This window comes from Amblyomma maculatum, chromosome 1, assembly GCF_055883805.1.
Source record: "Amblyomma maculatum isolate TAMU_Amacu chromosome 1, ASM5588380v1, whole genome shotgun sequence".
Taxonomy (NCBI): Eukaryota; Metazoa; Arthropoda; class Arachnida; order Ixodida; family Ixodidae; genus Amblyomma; species Amblyomma maculatum.
In genome coordinates this window covers 278,259,309-278,282,621 of record NC_139344.1, presented here as the reverse complement: position 1 = coordinate 278,282,621, position 23,313 = coordinate 278,259,309, and the positions used below count along the sequence as shown (strand labels likewise).

Below are 23,313 nucleotides of genomic sequence, written 5' to 3'. Positions count from 1 at the left end.
TGAACCATTTAACATCTGCTGTTCTAGACCTGCTCAGCACGAGTGCCAATGCTTTTTTGTGGGTAGTGCACCAATCAGGCCAGTAGAAGACTTTACTGCCAAATAGTGTCATAAGCTTGAGCTTATTGAAGGCACTGTGCAGCTGAAAAAAGCCATTTACAAATCGCCATTCCTTGCAACTTTCAGGCTCCAGGGTGTTTCCGAAATGCAAATTTATTGAAGAACCCTGGCTAGTTTTGTTCAAGCTTGGTTGCGGGTTAAAATGATGCACATTAGCCTGCTGGCAAGCTTGCACTGCAGTAATTTGCACAATGCTAACGAATTAGGAACAGCCCAACAGCTTGAGTAAGCTTGAAGCAACAGCTTGAGTAAGCTTGAGGCTTTGTCACTGCAGCCTCCTTGCACACAGCGCAGGTTGTGCACAAATGTTGCTTGTTTGCCAGGCAAAATCTTCTAGAAAATGTTTCTGCACCTGAAAAATGTTTCTGCACCTGCCTACAGGTACACCAGCTGGGAAAACTTTTCATGCCGTAGATCTGTTTTCAGCCATGTTCACTTGTACCCTGCTGTGGTGGCTCAGTGATAAGAGAGCTTGATTGCCGATCCCAAGGATACAGGTTTACTCTCAGCTGCGGTGGCAGCTGATGGAGGCGAAATGCAAGGCGGCTTTGTACTTTGCGATGTCAGTGCACATAAAACACCCAGGTGGTCAGAATTTTCTGGAGCTGTCCGCTACAGCATCCCTCATAGCCTATAGACATTAAACCCCATAAACCGAACAGAACACTTGTCAACTGTAAACTTCCATAAGGAGAAAATCTGTGCAGCTCAAAAGCAGGCCCTGTGGCTGCAGACAGTTCACCAAAATGTATATGCGAAATTAATTGCAAAATAATGTACAATCCCTTTGTGCACGTTACATAAGGCATTGCAATCCAAGGCAAGCACAGATGGTGGAGGTAGGTGCAGCGTATGTCTAGTTATCAAAAGGCAGTATTTCTGTGCATATCAGCAAAGTATATGGGGTTTTATTTCCAGGCTGTAGGAGGGCCACAATTTTAGCCTCTTGGGAACCTTTATTGTGCACTACTAATACTGCTGCATATCATACGGGCATTTTCGCATATTGCCTCTATTGAAGCAGCATCACTTTTCTATGTAAAAGTGAATATTCTAGTGTCTCATTGCAGGTCTGCAATAATCATTGTAAAAATGTTGAGAATCTTTCAGACGACTGTGTACAAACTTGACTAACTACACATAACTTTCCGCATCCACAAAACCATATGCTGGCTTAGTCCTTTATCTCAGAGCTTCATTTGTCATTGGCAATTGTGCCAGTATTGCCAGTGACAAAAGGCACTTGTCCAACCTGCTCTTACATTGCTTGCACTGCCAATGAAAAAGGAATAGATTTGGTAAATACATTGATTGCATTTTCAACTCTACAGAGCAATAGTTATCCATGGAAAAAAAATGTGCATTTCAGTCTTTAGCACACATTTTTGGCATGACAAAAGTCATTTTATGATAGTGCCACACACAAAGAGTGCCGGTGGCGGTGATGCCTCAACAAAAAAGAGCTCTTTCGTAAAGTAGTTCAGACAGCAGCTTCGCTGACAATCTAGAATTTGTACCTGACAGTTACTCTGACCCCGTTTGCGATGTGCGTACACTGGTAAAAAAAACAAAACAAAGATGGCGAAGTGACAGCATGCTTTACTAATGAAGGAAACTTTTTAGAATTAGAATGGTATGAAAAACATTACAACTAAACCTGCCGATGTTAGTATGTTTTTCGGGAGTTAATTTGGCGGTTACCGGGTTAACGTGCAGCTAACTCCATATAATTAGCATCAATTAAATGCTGTGTATCTTGGGGACCATCATTAACAATGTGATGCATGTGAGCCATCACATGCTTGAGTTCATTAAACATACAAGATACGTAGGCACCTTTTATTCAGATAGCATTTGTATACAAAATCAAAAGCACCATGGCAATGTCAGAAGCAGCTTAGGCATATAAGCACAGCCTATTTTGAACATGATGTGGAACAGGTTCCTTAGCCCTCTTATTTTTCAAAGTCGGCTAACAAACAGATGTGCATTTGCAAAAACCTGCATGGTATGCAGATGAGCCATTCCTGCCACTAACAAAATGAGCCACTTCACAGATTTCCATATGGTCCTTCCAGTCTTTGAACTCTGCAAAAAGAAAGATTTTCCAAGTTGTCAAAAGTGAGTCTCAAAAAAAGACAGCAAGAAACAGAACTCTTGTAGACTGGAAAATACAAAATAAAAAAAAAAAAAAGTACAGGTATTGCCAACACCAACGGATTGCACAAGTAAACTGCGTATGTTGACATCAATTTTTGGAAGCAGATTTCAGAGGCTAGGCTACACTGCCATGCAGTCAGCCATAACTACTGCTGGATGAATGTCAACATATCCAAAATGAGTTATCAAGTTGTCCTTTGTGTGCCTTCATAGAGGCTCTGACTAGGCTCAAACATGGCAAATAGACTTGTCCTCCGCACTCATTGGTTCTTTACGATGCCTGTCACTGGAAAGGCTTGAACGAGAACATCTTCGGTGTAACTCCGCCTGGTTGGGTACTTGAAACAAAAGTTTAAGAAACACCATCACCAACCAAATTTTTTATTAGAACCCGTCGTTTCGGGTCCAACTCGATCCCTTCCTCAGGGGCGACTAAAGTTTGAGGCCCGCAGTAGCAGGCACACGTGGCGAAGTCCAATTGTGTAGCAGAGCCAGGGTAGCGTCCCCAGATTCCTGTTCACTGCTGCAGCTGTCAGCCGGATGAACCGAAAAAAGACGTGACGTCTTTTGAAAGGGTTGGTCTCCACCACATCAAGTATGTTCACCTCGCCAAAGGCGATTTTGTGGTCGGCGCATTCGCAGTGCTCGGCGAGGGGGGTTGCTTTTCGAGTTCAATTGCCGGGCGTCATTTTTGTGCTGCAATATGCGCAGACAGATTTTTTGTTTCGCCGATATAAGAGGCAGAGCACTCTGAGCACGAGATTTTATAAATAACGCCTGGTTATTTTTCTCTAGGAATACGGTCTTTTGGTAGCGGCAGAAAACGGCAGACTGTTGAAGTAGGTTTGTGCGACACACAGACGTGTTTGCGCAGGATGCGTGCAAGCGCCTCACTGGTGCCCGCCACGTATGGGAGCACAATGCGAGGGCGCTTCGTCGTTTCCGTGTTGACCGACCCTCTTGTCCTGCAAGCTCGACGGCGGAAAGCACATTGGAATAAAGGCGCGTGTATAGCCATTCTTCTTCAGATCGGCTAAGCATAGGCCGCTGCCTGCTACTGCGGGCCTCGAACTTGTCGCCCCTGAGGAAGGGACCGAGTTGGTCGCGAAATGTTGGGTTCTAATAAATAATTTGGTTGGTGATAGTGTTTCTTAAACTAGTGGTTCATCACACCGATTAACAAGCTAATGGCAGAAGGAGCACAGGTAACGTCTTCAAGAGCCTACATATGCTCTTTGCAACCATGTGTTCTTATTCCATCATTTACTATCAGCCAAAAAGAACTCAGTACTCTGTTTGACAGCATTATCTGCACACTGGATTCACTTTTATTTTGTTGCAACAAGGTGCCAATCACGACAAAGGCACTGGTCATCGAACAACAGAATGCCCAGTGCTCAGTTTAAAGGCAACATGTTAACCTGCCAAGTACAATGATCAAGAACAATGTAGAAGCAGTGTTGTGTTGTGGCAATCATTCGAGGTAAATCTCATCATTGTACAACAAAATGAGTAAAAGCTGCGTCCAGGTGGCGTAAAGCGTGAAAAAAAAAAAAAAAAAAAAAAGCTTTGCGGTATGACTTCCCCCTCAAAGAAGCATCGGCCCAATGCTCTACATTGAATAGAAAGGTAGGCAAAAATAAACATCAAGCAAAATATAAATAGTGTCCATCAGTTATAATAGGGCTTTAGGCACACAACATACAATTTCTGGACATGTATCACCCCTGGGGTACTGTCAGTAACATCTGGGGACAATTCCATAGCCCATTTCATCTAGATGAGTGAACTTGATTTGCGGAAACAGCAGCGTAAAATTTATAGTTTTCATTAAATCCACGATGGTGATTCAGCATCCAAACCTAGAGTCGGTCTGCTGGATTGTAATTTTCATTGTCATTGTAGGTTACGTTAGGCATTGGTGCCTTGCTGGCTTTTTATGCGCAACTGGGCGAGTCGGGCTGCTTCTGCACGCTGAAGGTAGGCAGTGACACTGAGGCTGTCCTTTTCCGTTACATGTGGCATCAGCATGACATCGAGCGCTGTATTAAGGCGAAAGCCTTTAAAGGGAAACTGCACCAGTTGTAGATTTTGATGAGTTTCAAGGAATCAAATGATTACAGCTTTCAGGTTAAGCATGCAAGATATCTTCGCGCTAGCATTTCAAACAATGGCGCAAATAGCGATTTAAACCGCTTCAGCTATCGAGCTTCTCCTCACCACACAGCGACGCTTGGGGGGCACATAATGACATCATTGACGGCACCAGTATGTTTCCCGCATAGAATGGCTTGGTTGGAAGAAGTAAAAACAAGGCTACCAAAATTGAAGGCCCAGGAATATTGTTTGATGGCATCAAAAAAGGCACAGCATGATGTGGGCGAAGGTAACGTAAAGAAAAAATATTACCGTCCGTGATGTCATCATCGAGCTTCTACGCAGTCCTTCAGTGCTGTGAGGAGAAGCTCGAATTGTAATCGTTGATTACTTCATCAGTTTTAAAGATAGCACACAAACACTTTGCAAGCATTACCGACAGCTTATGGAGAGTCAAATTCTTGAATGTCGCAGAATTCTCGAAAAGTGATGCAGCTGCGCTTTAATGGCTCATACTGTCGGCGTTCGTTCGGTCACAATATAGCTTTCGATCAAATTACATCACCTGAAACCGAAACTAATGTCATCGGAAAGGTAAAAATCCTGCATCCACCGGGAATCGAACCTGCATCCCTCGCATCGCCAGCCTAAGCTTTAACCAACTGTGCCACACCCGGGATCGTGAACTGCACATATATCTTGTCTACAGTGATTTGGTTTGGTTTGGTTTGCGGGGTTTAACATCCCAAACCGACTCAGGCTATGATAGATGCCGTAGTGCAGCACTCCGGAAATTTCGACCACCTGGGGTTCTTTAACGTGCACTGACATCACATAGAACACAGGCGGCCTTGCTTTCGTCTCCATTGAAAAGCGGCCGCCGAAGCCCGGTTACGATCCCGCATTCTTGGGAACAGTAGTCGAGCGCCGTAACCACTGCGCCACCCCGGCGGGCCCTTGTCTATCATGAGGATGAGTTAAAACACACATCATAATTCTCCTTGTCTGCGTGATGCTGATGCGGCCACTCCCCTTTGTAGCGAGGGATCACAGAGTTCTTCATTAGGCCAATAAATAAAGGAGAAGAAAAAGAACAAAATACCAACTGCTGTGCATTGGTCAAAAGTCCAGAAAAAAGAAATGAGGAAGGAAAAGGGGGGAGTCCTTCAACAATCTTTTCGTTTACGCCACCAGTCAAGGCGGTGCTTTGTCACCTCTACTGCCCTACCCAGGGTGTGCTCTTTGGGTGGTGACATCGACTGCAGACCAAGTGCTGTCGAAAGAGTCTCCATCAGTGCTGATGTCGCAGTTGTAGGGGGGAGGGCCACAGTTTCGGGCACTCGATCACAACATGCTGTATGGTTTTATCGGCTGCGTCGCACTCGGAGCACTTGTGCGCAGAAAACCACACCGTGCCTCGCAGAGTAACCCGCTGCCGTCCGCTGTCTCGTGTGTTGTCATAGATGTTCTCATTAGCGATCGTGTGTTTTGTGCTGGAGTCCACCGCCAGGGATGACTTTGCCCGTGCTTCGCTGTGCCATCTCTTCATTTCTGCTTCTCAAACCTGGTTATGGATCTGCTCTCTCCACGCAAGCTGGAATATCTCCAACAGGCCGGCTTGTGGAATTCCGTACTCCTATGCCAACCTTCGCGTTCAAAGCATCCATCTGGTGTTGGAGCACTTGAGTACGATGTACTTGTATACCTCGCTGGACCATCTATGGCGAAGTGCTCAGCTGGCGCTGCAAGGCAAGCTTGCGGTTGTCTCACATGCGACGATAGTAGCGCTGACAATGACGCTGCAATTAGTGATAATGACAATGACGGCATTAGCAATGATAACGGTGCATTTAGTTAATAATGATAATGAGAGCAAACGGATGCACCGTATGCACCAGCAACGCTCAGCCTTTCGCACTTCTGCAGTGTAGATTCCACAGTGCTTTTGGAATTTTCGGGCTCCCTGCCATACACAAGGTGGAATGGAGTTGACCTGCTTCTCCGCTCCTAGCCGGCAGCAACAGCGCGGCAGGCTACTGTGCTGACATTAAAGCGAGAAACTAGTTACATCGGCTTAACTTTCAGGCCGACTGACTGTTAATGCATGCAAGGAGGACAATGCCACGGACAACGAGAAGTGGGTTTTTTACACGACAGATATGATGTGCTTCTCGCTTTCTACAACGATAATTAGTCTGAAGAAGCCTTTGGCCCTTTGCTTCGGCGTTGCGAGTCAGGTAGTCAGTTGCTACTATTATCCACTTGTTGCTAGATGTCAATGTCGGGAAATGACCTAGTAAGTCCATGCCGATCTGTTGGAATGGCCTCGCAAGTGATTGGTTTGGTTGTATATCCTGCAGTCTTGTTAGCAGTGTTCGGTGGCGTTAGCAGTCGCAGCAACTCCTGACATAGTGCGTGACATTAGCAGATAGACGAGGCCAATATGGGCCAATATTATTTAACCTGAATGCGACTGAGAGTAAAATAAAGTTTAGACGCCCAGCTGTGGGCTCATCATGAGGGGCCTGTAGGATTTCATCGAGAAGGCCCACAGGGACAAGTAAGTAGGCGGTCAGGGTGTGAACGCCATTATAAAGCGCAAGGGAGGCTAGTCCACGTTTGAACACTCTTAAGTGGCAAGGATGACTTTCCTTCAAGGTAGTCGAAGTCTGAGTGCTGAATTTGCGTGAAGTAGGCCCCAAAATAGCATCGTTATTGTCTTCTTCCAGCACTTTTGGACAGGGGCTCGTGAAAAGCAGTACCATGTGTGCGTGGCCAAAATAGGTGTTTAGAGCAGCTCTTGGAGCAAGCAAATATGCTTTTTGGAGCAGCTAAATGGAGCAGAAAGCAGGACAGACGTGCTGAAACAGCTATGGAGCGGAAATGTTAATGTTTTATAGCAGAAATATCGGCTTTTTGAAGAAACTTCAGAGCATGTGGTCAATTAAATCTCCAATAAGTCATAAAGGCCTTTCTACCCTTCTTGGCAGCAGAAATTGTGCTGCTTACAAACAGGCCCGCTGTGTTCTGAAGATGTTTTACTGCACACTGACTGTAACCAACATGTGACCAGCGTGCAGTTTAAAGGCCCATTCACGATTGAGGATTGCAAAGGGTGTGCGATTAAGGAACCGCTCAGACTGACCGATGTTCACACTTGCAAAGGCAAACGGTGGGTCGCTTTCCCAAATTGGCCTCATTCAGAACGAGACTTGTCGACCTTGACTGCTCACCAAAACAGAAGCCGAATGTAAACCGAACTTCGATTCATATCAACTGTGTTGCTGATTGGTTACCGATTTAAGACCAGGAAGGAAACGTTGGACATGTGCCTTTTTATATATGGGAGTGCTTGTTGTTAAACAAGCTAACTCTCAAAACGTAAGAATAATGTGCTTCAGATTGTATGCTTAAATAATACAGCATGAGCACATCTATTTTGGCCTTCTCGACAATCTCTAGACGAAGCCCAAAACAAGTCCAAGGATCGCTAAGGTTGCACACTATAGTGAAGGCTTGCCAAAGTAAAAATAATATGCGAATGAAATATTTTTGCTGAAGAAAGAAAAAGGCTCTTAGTGACCACAATCCACGGCATGCATGCAAGAGTGCCGCAGTCACCATGAATAGCACAAAGCATGGGGATGATATCGTGTAACGTCAGCGCCCAAGGTTGCCAAACCATAAAGCTGCTTTCGCTATTAATAATAAAAAATCATTATAAACTATCTACTGCACTGAAATCTCAAATTTCGAGGATTTATAATTTATGTGAATGGAGTGAAATGCAATAATCAGTTTATGCTCAGATTTTAGCTGTCATGACCCCTTTAAGTGAATATAAATAGTTCAAGCATATGGTACCAACATAAGAAACACTACAGAATTATATGAAAATGTCACTGAACTACGAGCACGTGAATGATTAAGCTGCTAAATTTGAAAATAATACACAAGACGCGGGCAGGGTCATTAAACAGAGCCCTAGAATATAATTTTTTCCATCTCCTCACCTTCAGGTGCATTATCTGCTCTGGTTTAGAGCTCTGCTCTTAGTTTAGTGACTTCATATAAAAACAGAACCTCATCTGGACGTAGAACTTCTCTATGCGAAGAGTAATTTTTCTGTCATGGGCAGAATATCCAGGCTCGGGAACATCTGGGCTTTTCAAAAACATCGCAAAATTATGAATGTTGCTTGTCTTAATCTCAATTATTGAAATGAAATAAATAATTTAAAGAAATCGAATTTTCCAGCGTGTTTACGAGCTTTGCAAGCTCTGCAGACGTATAAAGAAGACCTCGGTGGTCAAAATTTGAGATGAATTCTTTTTTTTTTGTTTTGTTTTTTTGCACACATAATTTGCTCAAAATTAGATACAGAATAAGTACTACATTTTGATTTGTGCCTGAACTTTCGAGCCACATATCTTGCAATATACCGGGTGCACGAGGCATTTGAGGATGCAATGTCGGCTTCAGGCAGAGAATATCTCCAGCAAATATATATATATTTTCACCAAACTTTAGGAGATATTTTTCTTACTGTTTATTTTCACATTACTCAATGAATGCGCCACTTGCAGCAATAACCAATTCAATTCGGCTTCGGAAATGGCTGCATGCACGGATCAGGTGGTTCTTAGAGGTACTGCCCATTGAGTTCGCAGTGGCGACCTTAAGAGTTTTTTGTATTATGTGGCCTTTTGTCGGCTTCTCTCTCAACGACGCCAGTGATTTCAAATCTGGACAACTAGGAGGCCACAAGTTGGGAGTGATGTGGTTATTGGAAGTTGTTGGCCAGCCACTCGTGGGTGACGCAGGCGGTGTGGGCGAGAGCCGAATGTTGCTGAAAGACACAAGATTTTCCTTTCGAAACAGTATCAGTCCAGGGCTTCACAACGGTGGCAAGCACCTCTGCGTACTCGGCAGCATTAACGCGGAGTCCTTCTGCAAAACAGTGTGGCAGCATGACATCACCCTTGTTGCCGACGGCTGCTGACACCATCACAAACAGAAATTTTGTCTGCAATGCTGTCGGCACCTCATTAGCGCTTCCGTAAAGCCATCTTTCATTACGGCAATTAGCTTTTTGGTCTTGATCGAAGTTCTTTTCATCTGAAAGAAAAAAAAAAGCATTCCAGGCTCTTCAGCTTGCCTAGCAAGCGCTTGGACCAGAGCAGACAATTCTCCCGACCTTTACCAGAAAAGAATTGCGGCCTCCTCATGACACAGAAATGGTACCTCACGTCCTCGTGCACAGCAAGCCTGGCAGCTGACTCTACGACATCGAGCTCCTTTGCAATGTCCCACATTGACTTCTCTGGGTTGTCACTCACGATGACTTGCAGCCTCTGAAGAAAATCAGGTGTTCTGACGACGTCTGACCGCTGACTGTGCTTTTTCCTTTTCGCCACAGCGTCACAGCACATCAGTTCTGTCCGCACTTTGTTAACGAAAGGCTTCGCAACATTCAGAAAGTTGGCAATTTCCAAGTCGCTGTGGCGCACGGCCAGTGCGATGAGGACTGCATGGCGTTTCATTTCCTGTGTCAACTTGTGCTTCCATTATGCAACAAACTGCGCAGTATAAATGATAAGGGGTCAACCAACAAGAAGCCGCATGCCTAGATACATATGCTGAGCCTGCTGGTGTCTATGGCGATAAGGAGTAGTAACCTCAAATACCTCATGCACCCAGTGAGCTACGAGACTGCTATAACTGTGCCTAGTGACGGGCAATCGAAGTAGCTTCAACGTCCTCGAGCCTTCCCTCGTGAAGCAGGTGGTCAAATTCATCATTCGCAAAGAACACGCAGTGAGCAAAAAAAAAAAAAAAAGAGAAATTACAGGCTCTCAATTTGTGTTGGAAGTTTTCAGGTGCAATCAAATCCATTCGCTACAACCCATCATGCTTCGAAAATCCTAATGAAAAGCATGGGTGAAAAATTGTTCAGAGTGCAATACGAAAGACCTGCAGTAGACCTGCAAGTAGTGCTAAAGGAACACTGAAAGAAAAAGTAGGCTTGCAGCGATGGTATACTGGCTCCTAATCACAAAAACACCACTTTCACTGAAAACAAAACTCTTATAAGGTAGAAAAAAGAGAACAGAAATGCAGGCATTGCAGAAATACAGAAATCGCAGATGCATGCACAATGACATGCAAGGGATCCCGGAGGCTGCCTAACATGTATTATGGTTGCATGTTTGAATTGTTAATTTTTGTTTCAAAAATGGCAAAAAGACAGGCTAAATATTGGAAGCCAAAAATAAATTTGCGCTTGGCAGTGCCACAGGCAGTCAGTTTCGTTGTGGTATGTTTTGGTTCTTCGAAGTCACAGCTATGCATTTGGCATCACCACATGGTTTCATTTTTGATATACATGCTTTGGTTTACAAGTGCGGAGCAGCAGAGTTTTCCTCTGATGAAGTTCATGCCCCAGTAAGCGCTTCTCTATTGAAAAATCTGGTATGAAATGCACACAGGATTAAGTTACAACTTACTGGGCAGAATAAACCTGCACAGACCCGAGTGGAGCTGGGAAAGAAAAGAAAGGCTGGAAAAAGTAAGATTTAAATTGCATGGGTGCTTAAGAAAAAAAAAAAAAAAAAAAGCGACAAAAAAAAAAGAAGAAAAAAAAACGGCCTCGAACAGGATTTAATTCTAAGTCCTTTGGAGTTTTAACTGAATGTCTTAGCCATTGCGCCACACGAACAGCTGAGACCTCTCGCATTACATTACTTGTGTAGTGCCATTGCATTTTTTTACACACATTTTTCACTCACCGCTAAACAATTGCATCCCAAGTGTGCTGAATGCTTTTGCTGGCTGTTGATAGTGTCACCGATGTCTCATATCTATGATAAGCATAGGAGTTTGCCAAACTATCTCGTAATATTTCTATTTCTCTATTTTCTACTCTCCCAGTGTGCATGCACAGACCTTACTGGCACATCAGTTTGCCATCTGCAGGGCAGCGACGCTAGAGTACACCACATAAGGTGTAGACACGCAAGGAAGCATTGAGTGAAAGGGAGCTCAGTTGGTTCATATTAAGAAATACAATAGTGAAGGAAACTAAATAAATTGAGCAAAACAGGCCCTGTGTACCCCTTTTTTCTTTTAACTTTCTGCCACAATGCATTGTTCACCCCTTGCTGCTATTCAAAAAAGACGGATCTGTAGCAGTCTTTACTCGTCACTCGTGATGGTAGCTCGGCAATGTCTGTGGCCGCATCCATAGCTTCGCTAGCTACAAACTTTGCCGCCACGCCGGCACTCGTACATTCTATCCTGTTAGTCAAGTGACCTCAACTCTAAAAAGCACCGCATGCTCTGTGGGTGCAAAGGTCAAGATTCACTGCGAGAACTTTGCGGTCAAGCTCAAGATCTATGCCTGGTGCAAACAAATAGACGGCTTTGGCGAACTGTAGCTTTAATTTCAGCTGCTGCTAGATTGCACTGCTCGCTATGCATCAAGAATCACGGAGTCTATGTCTACACCATCGTTTGCATCATTTTCCCAAGTCTAAATCCCTTGGAAGGAAAACAGACCTCTTCAACTTCAAATCGAAATATCTCGGCAATAAATGTGTCTTGCTGCCGGACAAGTGACAAAAAAGTCACGAAACACTGCACTACTGGAATCTGGCAACAAAAAATATTGTGATGGGTCCCATACTGCAGAAAATCTGGCATCCATGAAAAATTATGGGCATGTATCTGGCAAGTGGCAGGAAGGTGACGCAGCACTGCAATGACTGTCCGTCAGATTGTGTGACAACACAAGGCTACATGACATGACCAAGTCAGCAGGTGCTGCCACACAGGGTGCTTTTTATGGTATCAAGTTAAAAAGGAAAACAAAGAGAACATCGCTTGGAGCAATTACGCACCACTATTTGTTTCTTGCAGGTGTATCCGTGACAAAGGTTTGTGCATGCAGGGCTACCTGGAATCACTTGAGGCAAATCCTTGAAGCCTTTGTTATGAAATATTAAATATTGCAGAGGTTCAGCTCTCTTTAAACCAAGTCAAAAGCATTAGCCATCGGCCGGTGCCGCATTTGTAGCTGCCGCTTCAGTCTTGGCTTGATTCCGCATTTGGTAAGCTTCTCGGCAATAGGCTAGTCTGGCTTCTCGTTCGATGTCTTGGCAACCTGTCTGGCATGGTTGCAGTCTCTGTCTTTGGCGCAAGTGGATTCCTCTACATCACACTGCCTCCTTTTGTCATGCCGCCTGGTGAATTCACCCAACACTATGCTCGCGGTCTCGACTGCACTTACCCAGAAATGTTTTAAAGCAACGAACAGAATATGGGTGCACAAAACACAGACAACAGAACATGTTGGTGCCGCTGCAAATGAATGAACGAAATAGCTATTAGAAATGACAGCAGTGCCTACTCTGCTGGCAGAAATCTTGAGCAAAAATTTCTCATCAATTGGCCCTAATTGGCTATACAAGGCCATGTGACATTTTCCCATGAAAATAGCAGTGACTGAAATTTTTCATACTTTCACAATCATCTTTTAGCAAATAATGACCTGCTTTTGTTTCGCACTACATGCGCCATAGTGTCAGCAAATAAATTGCAATGCTGTTTGTACAGCAAGCGACTGCAGGCAAGGGACACGTCTGGGTGATATTTTTGAGGTAGTCGTGTAAGCAAGTTTCCAGGGCAAAAAAATTATGGCATGTAATTTCTTCCTAACAAAGATTACCAAAGTACTGCCTGCTGAGAACTTATTCTCGGCAAATAATTTCAACAGTGTATGGAGCAGAGCATGAATTCGGGCAGCCCAAAAACCTGGGCCGGGCTGGAAAATTGCCGTTTTTATGGGTCTAGACCTGGCTCGGGCTTGACATGCAGGCCTGGGCTTGCAGCTTGCAGTGGCGGAACGAGGCCAGGCTGGGTAAAGCTGTGTATGGCTTCTTTTGGAGATAGAATTCCAGCACTAAAATCATTCCGGTGGTTTATGAATAAACCACTACTAGTACATATGTTGACAGAGAATGAGAGAGAATGACAGAGAGAGAGAGAGAATGACAGAGAATGAACAGAGTTTAATCAGTGCCACTCGGTGTTTTGTCCAAGCAATTTAGTACGAACATGCCAGGCTGCATTCAATGAAACAAGTGAAAAAAGTTAAAAAGGAAAGGCTCAAAACTCGATAGCGAACTGTACTACAATGGAGGTGTTATGAAGTGCTGTAACCTGTCATGCATGACACAGCCCGTTTGCATAAGCACGTGCCTACTGAAGTACTCAACACCATCAGCTTAGGATTTCTCAGAAATCAGTGAGCAAGAGGGTAGCTTCTAACCTTTGTGTTACCGCTAACGGCTGGACATTTGAAGCCTTATAACAGCCCCTGGACAAGGACCTTCAATTGACTGCTCGGCAGGCAGCCATCTGTTCATAAAAATTCTGACTCCCCCCCCCCCAAAGAATGTCTCTACGCTACAATAAATGCTGTAGGATAAGAGCTTATTGCTTTAGGAATCTTTACATATCCAATAACATATACATGCAAAATGAACAGACGCTACCGCTTTTCGTCTCCACAGAGATGTGACAATGTGGCTGTGATTTCTTCAATGAATATGTAAATTTTGGTTTTTTCTGCCCTTGCCCACTAATGTTCCTGGGGCAAAGTTGCCAGGGGCAGTATTTTTGTAGGTGATTAAGCAAAGAACTTGCACCAAGAGCCAATTGCTTATAAGGAGTCATAGTTAAAATGCCCATAATCCACACCTTTTAAATGTACATTGTGCTAGATAGCTTTACATAAAATGTCTTGTCAAAATATTCTTCACCATGCCTTTGCTTCTGTCGGTGCTTTAACTGTGCCCTTCTCAACCAAGAATATTTTGCAAGGTTTGTCTCTCATCTTGATTTATTGTTATGTGCTAGTTAAGCAATACATTTTTAAGGCGCCTGTTCAGACTTACTTTGCAGGTTTGGCACAGGCCCTGTCGTGGAAGCGCAGGCCGGGTCCGGGCCATTAATCATTGCCGATGGGCTTGGAACCATGGATCCGGGATGGTCTTCAAACGTGGGCCAGGAAAGGGGCTGGAAAATCCAACCCGTGCAGGGCTCTAGTAAGGAGTGTAAGAAACTAAAGGTACAGGAAAAAAAAAATCACACACACATAAGGGGAGTTCAGTAGCGAGTTCATTACTTCGAAGCACCTCTACGTGGTCTCCGTGCTACAATGGAGTTGTCTAAACGGTATTTACGTTATCATTTCTGTTGTCTCAACAGAGCTTATCCTTTTGTCGTACCCGACGCAAACTAGGCAAAATTTCATCAAGGGTACGCAGAATATCATCCATATAGCTGCCGCTTTTAGCTGTGAAAGGTTCAGTGCTAGTTTCGAGCTTTTGGTGCTCAATATGTATCACTAGTTTCAAGCTAGTGATGCTCGAGCGATATCATAGGCAAGTACTTCACCCGGATGTGATCAAAACGAACAGCGTATGGAGAATCGGGGCCAAGAACGTAAAAAGCATAAAATGAGCTTCGTCGCCCTAAGCAGCTAATCACTGACGAGTGCCGTGAGTATCTGGTTGATAGAAGACAAAGCATCAAGCGCCAGTTAGCAGCATCATAAGACAGTGCAGTGCTCGCCTTCAACAGTGCTAAATTGGCGCGTGCTGCAAGTGCATACCTTGGCACAAATCCCTGCAGTATGTGACAAATAAGAACGGTAAGCGGACAGCATATAACCACGAACATTGCACGCAAAACTGGCAGCTAAAATTTGAACATGGCGGCACCTTCATTGGCATGCTTTGTCCACAACTAAAATATTTTCACAGACCGGGCACTAACCTTTCTGTACCGAAGCCGCAGCAGATGTGCCAGGGTTGTTCATGGCGCGCACACCAGTCAGTTCGATCGCACCCGTCCGTGCAACAGGCACAGTCTCGTTTACTACAACAAAAGCCACGGCACCAAACCGCCGCCGCGGCACCGGCGGCATCCCCAAGCAGGGTGGGTGGCGGGCGATGAGCGGTGGCCCGCCGGCACGCCGTGCCCTCAACTAGGGACAATCCGACCTTAGGGATTGCTAGGGATTCAGGGCGGCTGTCCAGCAAAAATCCAGGCAACACTGGCATTATTCATGGCGAGTTTTAGCCGCTCCCTTATTGGCAAGCGTCATGTTTGTAAATAAAGGTGGCGCTGCGATCGGCAGCGACAAGGGGTGTAGGCAAAAACGCAGCGTGCCTACACATGCGCCTAGCGACGCCGTCGTCGAAACCAGTTCGCGCGTGCAAATATTCTGAAGCGTAAGCTTCGCTTGTGCGTAGAAATAGTTTGGTCTATGTCTGGAGAGTAGAATTCAGCACTTTACTAGCCGATTACTGCTGGAATTACCTGGCCTTCTCCGTGGCCTCAACAGCGCGCGGCTACGGTGGGCGACTGTAGCAAGGACTGTAGTGACTCACTAAATTAAATGAAAACGAGAAATCGCACTGTATAAGAAAAACTAATATATAGTGAACACTGTCCAACTTCCGGGCCTATTGTTAACGCATGCAAGGACGATGATATCAATGATTGGAAGTGCGTTTTTCATATGGCTATTGTGATGGGTGCGTTTTTTGCTGCAGCAAGCACCTTCACTCTAAAGAACAATATTACCGGCAACTATATTGAACTAGAAATCATATTTTTAGCTCACTGTACTAGCAGAATAAGATGACGCGCATTTGAATAAAAAATTTCCCAATATATTTAAAAAAAATGCTCAGAAGATCGCGCAAATTGCGCTGCAAGTGATGGTGGACATCGTGGAGAACATTGCGTTTGCGCTCATAGCAAAAAAACAAAAAACAAAAAACAAATTAGGACTGTTGATGAAGAGTGCGTCACTCGTTGATATTCGGGAAAGTGAAATCAGAGAAATTACTGTGCCGACCGGAGTACCCGGGTTCGATCCCGACCTCGGTGGCTGCTTTTCGATGGAGGCGAAACGAAGAGGCGTCTGTGTGCTGTGCGACGTCAGCGCACGTTAAAGATCCCCAGGTGGCCGAAATTACTCCGTAGCCTTCCACTACGGCTCCTCTTTCTCCCTTTCCACCTTCACTCCCACTTTCCTCCCTTCCCTTACGACGCAGTTCAGAACTTGTTCAGGTGTGAAAAGCGCGGCGCGTTTCCATTACCGGAAATGGCACCGCTGCTCACCGATGCCGCCAGGGGCGCTGATGCTAAGGGCGCTGTTAGGGTGGCTATCCGCGGTCGCTGCTCATGCATGGGGGCAAGTGCGCGGACTGCGCATAATTGCATGATTTGCGCACCGTGGTTTGGCTTTAGAATGCCGCTGAAGGTGAGAAATGGCTCGGTGACGGTGGTTTGTCGACACAAAACAATTATGAGGCCCGAGTTAAGAAATATTCACCAATCAGAACGGCATTCTGTCTAGAGCAGACACGCAGTTGCGAGAATCAATTTTTTTTCGGCATAAATTTGCGGAGGTTTAATTTAACGGCAGCTGGACCACTCATAAGGTTCAATTTGTGTGCTGGCATGAAAAGTAGCTGACACAGATCCTCAGACACCTTTCTAGAACGCCCATCCTTCCCCGCGCTGCTAGGGTGATTCGCTCCTAATGCCTTCAGATTTTAATTCATTTGCTTTCATCTCGGCTTCCTCAACAATGTGTGGCATTTTTGTTTATTATCACCGCCTTTGCCTCCTGCGGTGGTTTTCTTCGAAGTCCACATGTCGACTAGAAGCTAATAACAATCTGCCTCTTAAGAGCTTCAATTTCAAGCTCATGTGATGTAAACAGAGCATGCAAATTCGCGCTAATACGGTGAGGAAAATTTCAACATATGCGGAAGGTGTTGCATGCTTTTCTTTTGCTCTTTAGATGATTACATGGCAAGACTACTCTGTGTCGCGCAGTGCGTTTGTATCGTGAAAGAATTAGTCGGGTTTTTCTTGCCGAGGCCAAAAGGAAATGGCAAAATTGTACTGGAGGGCTACAGATTAATTTTTCGCCCCATTGTGTTCTTTTAAATGCTTTGTAATCTGAGCAATCGAACGTTTTTGAATTCCCTCTTCTAAGAAATGCTCCAAGGAAATGTAGCTCGTGGAGCATAAAAAAAAAAAAAGAGAGATGAGTGCACTTACCCAGCAAAACAGAAAAAGACGTGTTTCTGACAGAATACTTGTTTATTAAATCTATCATTATGTGAAAATACGGTCGCCGGCATGTGTACATGATGGTACCCCAAAAAGACTTCAGGTGTCTAGAGAATGAAGTGTGGCAGTTTTCCCTTATTCTGCAGCCCGCTAAAGCACGCATGGCTACACTCTCTTGGCTTTCCTTTCATCTTCCTTTTGATTTACCCCTTTCAAAAAGAAGTGAACCCGGGTTAAGCAGTAAAATTTAACTACAGAATTCGTCAGAGTAGGTGAGTGCTGGGGGCAGCCTATTTTTGTTGTTTCGCCAATCATTTTCCACATGTCAGTCACCGACTTAGCGTGGAGACAAGTTCTGCTGAAAAAGCTAGTAATTTTGTTCTCTAGTGTCATAATAAGGTTGTACAGGGAGTGTGTGGGATACAAAAGCCCGCCAAGGTCCCACAGCATCGATGCTTCTGCGGGCAAATCGGAGCTGGGCACGTCTTCTTTCTTCATTAGGCAAGCATCCTTGCAGTCCTCACAGTCGACAGACAACACACGTTTCCTTGCCACATAGCCAGCGATATAATATATAAGGCGGGCATCACTTCGTTCAGCTGAGTAGGAAGCATGGTCCACAGACACTTCAGCTGCATCGCATTGGAGTGGTCGGCTTTCTTCTTCTTGCTCTCCACCGTCGGTCTCATTCAGTAGTTCCTCTACAGATAACAATGACTCAACCACGCCATCACGCACATTGCCTCCTTTGGGACTTCTGGCAAGACTATAGAAACTGAGGCACCTGAAAGTAAGCACGGAATAGTAACTCATCTTTGAAGCCAAGTGTAAACAATTTAAATATGCAGTGTATATGATGCATGCAAGGTAACAAACTGAATATGGCAGAAAAACAGCAAGATTAGTAATACCTCATGATGACAATGAACTGGGCCGGAGTCGGGTGATCATTGGCCCCACCTGCCTGTCTCACAATCCCGAAACACCGTTCAAGGCAATCTTGGCTGAGGTGCGCGGTCATGAGGTACTTATATCCGACTTTGCCCGTGAGGTAGTCGAGTAGGCTCTTGGTTGCACTGAGGGTCACACGCAGACCCACTGACGTGCTCCTGCTTAAAAATCCAAGCCCTTTAGCATGGCCCTCCCAATGGTCGAGAAAGTGCAGCATTTCGACCAATGTTTTCTCGTTCCTGCTGCCAGGTCTGAAACACCATTACGGAATGCACATAAATTTATTGGTTAACAACTGAGAGAAATGTGCCAATAAATTTGAGCCTACCTTAAGGCTTCTGCTGGGAATCTGGATGTCATGGCCTCAATCAGATCAGCTATGAGCCCAATAAAAATTTTTGTCGGGTCGCTGTTTGGGTAGCTGTTCTCAATTTGCTCTTTGTAGAAGGCCAAAGCATTCCTAACTGGGGCGCTAAAGACTTGAAAAGCAAGGTCTACCCTCATCTTCTCGAACCCATTAGGAAATATATGGGACCTCGTAAGCTTTGGTGCAACCTTCAAGGTGACGCTGCCACTGTCCAGCTTCCACATTGTTGAAATGTGTTCCCAGTGTGCCTGTAAAATGGTGAATTTCGCATCAGAAATGATAACAATGAGGAAACTTTTATGAATATGTGCCAAAATTTCAAACAAAGTTTCTGAAAAGCATACCCGTCCATTGTGGGTGTTGAAACCTTGTTTCTTCATCATGTTGCGCACACATTTGACAAGATGTGGGAAATCGGATATAAAATGGAGAAATCTGCCCTTGTCACAGGGGTGGACGACTCTGCACCTTATATCATTGAAGTTCCCACGTACACCTAGGATGTTCCACATAGATCGATTCCAAGGGGCACCATCAGAACAAATATAATCGACACGGAGACCAGCTTTTTCACTCAAAATCGTTGCTTCCAGAATAATTTTTGCCAGAAGCCTTGCTTTCACATTTCCATTGGAAGCGAACACACCTAAGACAGGAAAAACATTGAATGAGAACATGTGATCTGCTATGAAAATTGTGAGATAATGAAATTCATTTACCAATAACTTGAGTCCATTTGCCCACAAACGGCTGAAACATTACCACCAGGCCGTGGTCAGCTTTTTTTCTTTTGTCACATTCCTCAGTGTACTTTCCCAGGTCCACAAAACCTTCTATGTGCTTTGACGATGTCATGTCAAGGTGGGTTGAAAGCATTTCATCAACGACTAGACCACCATGCCTTTTCATTTCGTCTATATCCTGGGCTTTTGACTTCACACATGCCAGAAGTTTGGCATTAAATCCATAAGAAGCTCTGAAACCCTGAAAATGCAATAATGTCACCACTTGGACTTGTATAACACGTCGAGCCACATACCTTAATGTACCTTTGTAGGCAAACACGAGTGGGAACAACCAAAATCTTGTGGCTTCTGAGGTGTTCATAGAGGCGTGGACTTTTCATCCTTAGAATTATACATTCGAGAAGCCATTCCTTGTCATAACGGTATCCACGCCGAGACTTTCGATTGCAGGCTTCAAAACAAGCACGAACAGCAGCTTGCTGCTTTTTTGGAAGCTTTTTCAGCTGAAAAAAAAATATATATATTTATTTTTTTATTTGTTCTAAGAGTACACGGACAGTTTGTTATTATGTGCATATGAGTAAATGTAGTATAATTAAAGCATTTTGGCCCACCTTTTCTTCGAAGACAGTTTTCTCGATTTTGCAGTTTTTTTCTCGGAGCTCTGTCAAGCTATCTTTCAGAGTCTGGATTTTTTGGCCTTTCCGCTTCAAAGTGCGCACTGCCTGTTTCAGTCTCTTCGCAGCTAATGAGGCTAGCGGAGCCGTCCTTGCCAGTGGGCGTTTTACTTTTTTCTTAAGGTGCAAAAGGCGAGCCATAAGTGTGTTTCTGCATGCTCTACATGCGGAGCACCTTTCAGTAGGGGCATCTGTTGGACATAAAAAAAAAATGCGTTTTTAACAAACACATCAGCTCATGCGGATTCATCTGAGGTAAAGGCACCAATTTTCCCTTCTAGACACACATTCTACGAAATAATTGCATAGCATACCTTGTGATGAAGATAAGGATCCATTGCAAGCAACGGAGTACACGTGATTTTGGGTCACTTTTGCCACTGCTGTCAGATTAACAGGCTGGAATTTGCTCGATTCTCCAACTCCATTGCACATGAGAAGTGCGTCAGCATATACCAACATGTCTTGAGCTTCTTGCAATGTAACAACCTCTGTCTTCTTGTGAAGAAGTCCGCCCAAAAAGACGCTGCACATGGAAGATCCTGCATTGTCTCCCATTTCGAACACAAACTATCTTGTTCTGCACCACAGGAGGAGTTGCGTGTCTAATAAACTTTGCTGTCTGATACGACACAACATTCTGGTCTTCAAATTTCTGTAATGACCAGAGCTCACTTGGGCGCATAAGCCCACTGCTTAGGGATGCCAAGAAGTGTAATGCCTCTTGCGAAACATCTGCATCGTCTTCTGCCGCCGATGCTGTTTCCATAATATCATCTGTGCGACTGTTTTTGGCCGGGATAGCAGTTTCCCCAACGTTCCTTCGCTTTCTCTCCTTTGGCAGAGTCCTGCTCAAATATTTAGGTAGGTTCGGAAAGATGGTTGGAATCGCATCTTCTTTTAGGACAGGAACAGCTCGGGGCACTAAGACCTCCTTCCCGTTTATGTTGTGCTTGAAGTTCCGCACAATAAACCTATCAAGGAAAGAACGAAGAGAACCATGCATGAACTGAAGTCTGTATACGAGAACACAAATCACACCTGACGATCAAGACAGCACCAGCGGCCACTAAGGCAAGCATCTGAGAATGCGCATATACAGCGCTAAAAAGCGCGCCGTGGGATAAAATAGTTCATACCTTGCGTCAAAATGCTTCTCGCACACAGCAGAATTCTCTTCCAGTTGCTTATCAGCCCTGGGAATGGCGTTGGTCCATTTGGCGAATAACTCTTCCGAATTTGGAGCTCGGAAGAGGGACACTTTTTCTGTTGAAGATCTGTACCCAGAATTGCATCCAGGCACGAAGCACCAGCGCTGTGTCTTCTTTTTTTTTGCTGTTGGTGGCATTCTCAAAGCCGAGCCGACAACAAAATAACCAAAAAATTTCAGAACGCAAAAAGCAGCGCGTGCGATGCGTTCTTACCACGTGCACAACGCTACTGCAGCAATGCGCCGGGCTGCTTGCTCTGACGGCGCCGCTGTCTTCAGCGCCCCCACGCGGCATCGGCGCGCTTTGGGGGCAGCTTTCGCCGGCCGCTTTGCACACCTCAAAAAGTTCTAGCCACCCTAGTTCAGGTGTTCATAGAAACAAGTGACATACTGCGCCTTTCCCTAAATCCTCTGAACCAGTTATTATGAAATCAGAGAAAAGCTACTTCACAACTCTTGGCCTGTTTCGGCAATATCGCGCTGGAGTGACCGCTCAAGGTAACTGAATTTGCCTTCGCAGCATCTTTTGTCATTTTCTGTACGAAAATATGCACGGGTAGTACCGCAGGTGAATGGAACTCACAGCGCGATTTCCTAGCTGCGTTCGATTAAGATCATACACGGACGGAATATCACGTCTAAACTTCTTATGGCGGGGTAGTACGTACACCAAAACGTGAACGAGCTGCAGGTATTAGTTATTGCGCTATTCGTCGTGTGGCCAAAAAGCAATTACGACAATTAAGAGTTGCAAGCAAATTGAGAAGTGCAACGCACCTTAGCTGCCAAGGCAATTAATTCGTCGCCGAAGGGCCTACAATTATTGCGCTCAACGCCTCTGTCATTTGCTCTCATCTTTATCCGACCGCAAGAAACAAACGAAAACAGGTACCATTTTCTTTTTTGTGCCTTGTGGCGCAACCAACCGCACCCACACATTGCAGGAATATCGGGAATTATGCTCGAAAACGCAGCAAGCGCCGAGCATCCAATGCAGACGGCCCATGCTTTTGCCTACACCACGAAAGTCACTGCTGTCGCCAGCGTCGCCGCATCTCCACAGACGTCACGGACTGACGCTTGTCTATAGACTACAGTCACGTCGAATTCTTGAAGACGTATACGCTCCATCGGGCAGACGGCCTGAGGGGTATTTCAAATTTGCCAGCCAGAAGAGCGCGTGGTGATCGCTTGCCACTTTGAATGGTCGACTGTATATATGTACCACGGCCGCTCGATCTCCAAGGGAGATCGAGCGGCCGTGTATGTACGGACGGAACTTAGAAGTGGCCCAGATGATCGCGAGGCACTCTTTCTCGGTCGTCGACTAATTGGCTTCGGCTTTTGAGAGGGACCTGCTAGCGTAGGCGATTTCTTTCTCCTCTCCGGCATTCTTCTGAACGAGAACGGCGCCTTGGCCCACACTGCTCGCATCGGTGTGTAATTCAGTCTCGGGGTTCTCATCAAAGTGGCCTAGGACAGGAGGGAAGTTAGGCAGGTCTTAAGTTCGTGGAAGCCTTTTATTTGCAGCGCTTCCCACATAAATGACACGTCCGCCTTTGTAAGCTGCGTCAACGGTTCGGCGATGCGCGAAGTGACAAATCGTCGATAATAAACGCACAGCTTTCTTGCCGACAGGCGGTGGAAACTGCGATGGCAGCTGTTTTCTCCGGGCCGGGACGAACACCATCCTTGCTAACAATGTGACCTAGGAATCGCAGTTCCTCATAGGAGAAGGGGCATTTCTCTGGTTTAAACGTTAGCCCCGACGACTTGATTGCGTCTAGCACTGTTCGAAGCCTTTTAGATGGACTTCGAAATTCGAAA

At 45.2% G+C, this 23,313-nt stretch overlaps 1 long non-coding RNA gene and 1 pseudogene across 2 annotated transcripts; both read right to left on the bottom strand.

The window, feature by feature from the left end:
* Positions 1-1,945: 1,945 nt before the first annotated feature.
* Positions 1,946-15,432, bottom strand: LOC146206632 (uncharacterized). 2 transcript variants are annotated; one of them, XR_014704476.1, is made up of 3 exons: positions 15,217-15,432; positions 14,334-14,500; positions 1,946-2,208 (listed from the first exon to the last, which is right to left on the bottom strand). It is a non-coding gene; the product is annotated as an uncharacterized LOC146206632 (long non-coding RNA). The 2 variants fall into 2 exon arrangements; XR_014704477.1 differs by having other exon boundaries at positions 14,334-14,454.
* Positions 15,433-19,811: 4,379 nt separating this feature from the next.
* Positions 19,812-21,307, bottom strand: LOC146206631 (uncharacterized; annotated as a pseudogene).
* Positions 21,308-23,313: the final 2,006 nt, after the last annotated feature.